The sequence below is a fragment of the Amblyomma americanum genome, chromosome 4 (assembly GCF_052857255.1).
Source record: "Amblyomma americanum isolate KBUSLIRL-KWMA chromosome 4, ASM5285725v1, whole genome shotgun sequence".
In the NCBI taxonomy this organism is placed as follows: Eukaryota; Metazoa; Arthropoda; class Arachnida; order Ixodida; family Ixodidae; genus Amblyomma; species Amblyomma americanum.
In genome coordinates this window covers 122,855,808-122,862,159 of record NC_135500.1, presented here as the reverse complement: position 1 = coordinate 122,862,159, position 6,352 = coordinate 122,855,808, and positions in this window count along the sequence as shown.

The window sequence follows — 6,352 nt, the reverse complement described above, 5'->3', positions numbered from 1 at the left end:
GCGTCTGAACCTATCCAAGTCGGTAATGCGGTTGCGCATGGGGCCCAGTTTGTAAAATTTCTTGTCAGATGTCGTGGCTAGTATGTAATAGTCGCTTTCCAGCGTGTTTCGTGCTGAAGCAGCGGGCATTATGAATGTTTTGTAGCAAAAGCTACATTGGCCACGAACTCGCAGTTTTGCCGTGCTCGTAATCCCACCATGCTCGCACCGCACCACGTGACCAACCATGTGACAACTAGCCAGACAAGCAGAGTAACGTGGACTTGCAACAAAATTAACCAAGGATAACTAAGCTATGCCTTAGCTTTCGCTGCGTACATATGGGCATAGCCGAGCTAAGCCACTGCCATTTGGTAGCGAAAGCTACATTGGCCAGGAACTCGCAGTTTCGCCGTCCTCGCAGCGCACCATGTGAGCAACCACGTGACTGGTCACGTGAACAACCGCGTGACGAACCACGTGACAACTAGCCAGACAAGCAGACTAACGTGGACTTGCAATCAAGATTAACCAAAGTTAACCAAGCTATGCCTTCGCTTTCGCAACGTATATCCTGGCATAGCCGTGCTAAGCCACTGCCATTTTTTGGAGAGTGCGAGATCCGGTGAGGAATCTATGCTAACACTATTACCTACCCGCGTGTTTTCTTGTGGATCATTAAGAATCGTGAGGCCCAGGTTTTGGATCGTTTGCCACAGCTTGGCGCCCTTGGGGTTGAATGTTTGGCGTTAAAGTCGCCTAGAACCAGGAGTTGAGTCCTGGCGGCCAGGCGCGTGGCTTTGAGCAGTAGGTCGGGAATTCCTGACCCTCTATCTTTTGGGAACTGTCTAAGTTCGGAATAAAAAAGATTTGCGCCTCCCTTTTTCCTCGGCAAAAATTCTAGCAATTTGTATTGTTCGTTAGAACTGTCTATAGTGTGTTGTATCGCCGAAATGTTGCGTTGCACAAAGGTAGCCGTGAACGAGGTCGTCGCCGCCGCCACTTCGTTCGAAGGGGGAATTAATGCTTGATAGCCTAGTAATTTCGTCTGGCCGCTAGCTTCTTGAAGTGCTATCACGTGCGGTTGTCTACCTAGATTTTGGATGTGAAACTGCAGGTGCCTCCGTTTCCATTGACATACCTCAATTTGTTGGCGAGGGCCGTGGCGGGGTATGGGAGGGATGATTGCGTGCAAGGTCGGGACTGGTGGTATTAGAGAACGGCTTGCCTCCAAGGTCGCGAGGCGCTCCACTACTTGATGAAAAAATGTAGCATTACTTGTATCCAGCGGGGGCCGACGCGTGACGGCCTCCACGCAAGACAAACCGACACTACACCGGACCTCACTCTTGCAACCCCTGGCGCGGTAAAACACAGGGAAGTTTTAGATACTACATAGAACAGTGATCACTTCCCCATTGCCATCTGTGCAAACAACAAACGGCTTCGAGCCAAGAAGACGTTACCCTCACTTGACTGGCAGCGCTTTAGTGAATTGTCGCATAACTTTAAATGCCATAGCTTCCAACAACTCGTACATACGGTTCCCACAACCAAAGCGATGGCGACAGGAGAAATAGAATGTAGAGACCCAACGACTCATCTCGACAACCACTTAGTCAACCTGTGGAAACGTGCATCTGTCCTCACGAACCGCTAACGTACACGGGGCAAGCGCCACAAAGATCTTCTGAAACTTCGCAGCCACTTCAATATCATACGCGAATACACACTTCGCCTAGACGGAGAAAACTGGCACCACGTCTGCGCTGATATGGGGCAAGAAAAAGTCGCCGTAAATTATGGGCTCTTTCAAGAAGCATGGCTGGAAACGGCAAAATGTGGACTTCCACTTTCGCAGAGCTCTCCTTACAACAACCGATGTCCCCGGCAGAGGAGCAACTCATCCAAACCTTCTTTCCGCACGCTGCAGACCAAGTTCCTGATAACCTCCTTCCCATTGCTGTGTCTACGCTAGATCCTGAACTTGACAAGCAGTTCACAATAGGGGAACTTTCAGCGGCGCTCGCTCAAGGAAAGAGCCAATCGGTCCCAGGGCACGACGTCACCTGGCATATGCTTAAAAAGCTTAGTTATGCCGCCAAAGCTCCGCTCCTAGAAACAGTAAATAGCTCATGGGAGACAGGGGATGTGCCAGAGCAGCTCAAGCTAACACTGGCTAACTCCATACGAAAGCCTGGAAACGATCCTTTTATCATTTTCAACCTCAGATTAATTGCTCTCACATCCATCGTCTGCAAATTTATTGAGCGACTAATCAACAATAGGATTCAATATTACCTGGAATATGCCACAACTTGGTACCACCTTGCGCCTACCGGCTTTCGCCACAATTCAAGTACTCAAGATTGCTTATGGCGGCTTCGGCGAGTCATTAATGGAATTTCCCGACACGACATGCCTGATTACGTCCTCGCGCTCGACATCAGAAAAGCTTTTGACAACGTCGATCAAAACGTCATCCTTGCGGTGCTTGCCCAGGCCTACCCCATTCAATTGGCGCTGAACTGGATACGGAACTTTCTCCAGAGCACACCCGTGCGTCTCAACTGTGGTACCCAAGAATGGACCCCTCGCACATACTACCTCAAGGCACAATCTTCGGCCCTTTATTGTTTAACTTGGCAATGGCGAAGGCAGCAAGACGCCTTGAACAAGACAGTGCAGCAAGATTCGTGATCTACGCGGACGACGTAAGAGAGTGGGTCGAGGCCAATGATTTTGAGTCCCTCGATCACATGCAAACCGAGCGGCAGGCAGCGGTGCATAGCCTGGAGACCTCAGTAACAGAGCTGGGCCTTGAACTGACACCTGACAACACCGAATTTCCCAGAATTGATGGCAGCACTCGTACAGCACACACGGCCAGTACACTCGTACAGCACACATGGCAGCACACACGGCCGCTGATAGAGAGCAAGATGACGGGGACATACGTAGAAGCATCCCTGAAAGACGGCGCCAGATGAATGGCATGGCGAAGCCGTGAGAATCTCAATTGCAACGGCTGTCGTACTATTCATGCACCCGATGGGTGCATAAAGGAAGGGGCCCTGCTCGCTATATACGGCGCACTACTGCAGGTGGAAAAAGTTCTGGCCGGCAATCAGTTGCTACAAACTAGAATGGCAGTGAATTTTGTGCATTGACCAGTGGTCTCTACAATGGCCTGTAAAATTGAGTGTAAAGCGTGGCTACACCCACCCATGCCATCCCTTCATGTACCAATACACCCCTACTTTTCCCTTCCTTAACAACCCAATTCCCCAACAAACTGTACTGAGCCTCCCTTTCTAATAAGCAGCTCATTCATTCATTCATTCATTCCTCGAAAGCGCAAAATTTGATCTCGAGGGCCTTCATTCCGGCTCTTATCTTGTCTGCAGCCTTAGGTTTGATTGTCCGTTACGGGCTATCCTTTTGGGATGCTTACGCAGCGCGTTTTGATTCAGAGCCCTCGTCGGAAGTTGCCGGCCTTTTGAGGTTAATGCGGCTATTCGTTTCTATCGCGTTACTCGTGGAGGGTACCGCCCTTAGCGCAGGAGAGTGGGGCGTGCGAGATACGTGGGGCATGGCTGTTGTGGGGGCTTGTAGCGGTTCAAACAGACCTTTCATTTCGGCCATCTCTCTGTGCATTTGCGCAATTGTTTCGTCTCTGGACTGTATTTTAGCTAGAAGCTCCTTCTCGCGAGCCCTATAGTTTTTGGAGGCCGTATTCGGCCAGCTCACCTGCTTCTTTGAGCAGCTTCCACTCCTGCTCCTGCTCGCACTCCTCCGTCTGTCGTTGCTTCCCTGGCTCGATGACAACGGTGGCAAGGAGGTGGATCTGTTGCGGGAATTGCTGCCTCTACAGTGGCTCTACGATTGTCTCTGGAACGCCGCTTGTGTCCGAACTGCTGGTCGCTTTCTTCATTTTGCTTATTTTCTTGTCGGTTGTGTCTGGGGCGGTGGTCTACGAAGCGATGCTCGCAGTTCCTGCTGCCGCTGTTGTTTGCGCCTTTGCACACAATGCACTTTGGTGTGAAGGTGTGCTCTTCCCCCTCGGCTGAGGGATGGTGTTCTCCGCCGCATATGCGGCACAGTTGGGTCCTGGGGTTGGGACCTACTCTTCTGCAGTCGAAACAGGTTTCGACCTGTTCTCTATACGGGTGCATACGGAAAGGACTCTCCCAATAGTAGATGGCGTCTGGAGCCTTCTTGCCGTCGAAAGTCACCAGGATGGACATTGATTGTCCGAGCCGGCGAGCATCCACCACCGACATACCGTGTTTGCTTCTCCGGAGTCCGTGTCGGACATCATCGGGTGTCCCGCCATCGGATGCATAATAAATGACGCCTCTCGTGGAGTCGCCCGGCGCTGATACGTACGGTGTCCCTCCGTACGCTTTGCCGCACATCTAGAGCAGTCTCAGGTTGCTGCACTCCGTAGCCCGGAGCTTATTCGGTGTGCCAATGACAATGTGTTAATTGTGTTAACACAAAGTCTCTCTTGATTCACTACCTCTTCAATCGGTAGGTCGAACGCTACAAAGGTAGCTCTGAGAATGTTGCATGGCACGTCGGTGCGCAAGTCCATGCCTCGCGGCCTGATGACGACTTTATAGTCGTTTGTTGGTAGACATTGGAGTGATGCCTGCCTACGTCGGGCAGGTGGTTTTTTTCAGAAGAGCGGATTTGAACTCGCCTTCGTTACTATCGAGGAATGCCGGTAGCGGTGCCGTGCTCCTTCCACGGCGTCGCCAGTGCGTTTGTCGGGTCTACGTTTCCATGAATGGCGTTCTTCGCACCGGGGCGCTAGTAGCGTTCTTTCAGGCTGAGAGCGGTCTTCCATCCTCCTTCGGCAAGCTGTGCCGGAGTAATGTCTTCGCCGTCTACGGCGTATTACATGATGCGATCGTTCTGGGTGGTCCGCGTGGCGAGCGGGTCCCAGCGGTGCGGCACCGGCGTTTGGCCTAGCGTTATGCCAAACGCGGATCACCAAGTGTTCACACTTAAAGTCCCGAAAAATGGGCAGCCAGTGGTCGTACCGGGCGAAATTCGGTATCGGTTGGCATGGAGCACCTTTTCGATGCCTCCACACATTTCACAGCAACAAAAGGCAACGAAAATCGCCAAAAACTGGTAACGAAGTCAGAGGCCTTGCGGTGCCCGTCCGCACTGCTCGGAGCCTCAGGTGAGAAAAAAAAAACCACCCTGGAAGATTTTTTTTGTCCAATAAAAGTCGGTTCCATCACACCGTACTTAATATCCATATCAACTTTTAGAATTTCGAAAACGCCAATACCCTTTCTGCTGCAGCCCAGCACATTTTGGCTATTTCGACCAGTTCCGTGCGCTGGAGAGGTCGCCTTGCCGGCAAGCTTCTCGAAAGCGCATGCATTTTGGCGCGGAGTAGCGGCAACTTGTTGGGCCATAGCGGTAAGGGTAACCGGGTTTTCGAAATTCTAAAAGCAAATATAGAGATTACTTGTGGTGGGCTACACGCCTCTGAGTAATTAAGGAGACTAACGGTAATAGTTAAAAAGTGAGCTATTCACTATTAGTTAACCAGCCTGCTAGTTAGCAGGTCTTAGCTTGTATTCTGAGGTACTTCACCCCTTACAATGCTATGCCGAAAAAGCTTTCTTCTAAATTAAAAAGCCAATTTGTAAAAATTGTGTAAGCTCTTTGGTTAAACACCTTGTAAGCCTATAGGCGAACGACATGCTCCTGGTACCAGTTGTGCATAACGTCGTCGCACTCGCCGCTTTGGTGGATAGACGACGGCTGTTGTGACGCCATATATTTGGGGCCATCTCTCGCCATATATTTGGGGCCAACAGCGTCTCGCTTTAAAAAAAAAATCGACGGCAATACAAATTTCAGCATCTCCCGCTGTATGACACAACACTTCGAGTGTTAAAAGATCAAAAGTGCAAAACACAACTTACCAGACTTTTCTAGTGTTGCTTTACTTGTTTTCTACTGTTTGCTCATAGGATCCCTTGCGGGACATAAAACGCAATCAGAATTCTCCAGACGCGAGCTCTTGCGGTGTGGGGGTGATTTGCCTACGTTCCACTCGAAATAGGCTTTTTTCTCTTCCTTCCATTAAGAAGCTTGGCAGCTCTATTGTCCGATACAAGCAATTACTATAGTCCCTTAGCTCCGCGATTACGATTTCTCTTTAATTCGTTCGACCTACGATCTATTCGAGGTGTGAAAATTGGAATTAAATGACACCTATGTAGAGAGCGCTCAGAAGAATCTCGCTGCTGGTGACGTCACCTCAAATAACAGGTAGCATGCTGTCGCGGAATGCTTGCGTGGGCAGTACTGGTCAATTGATGTGTTACGACTACATGAGAACTGA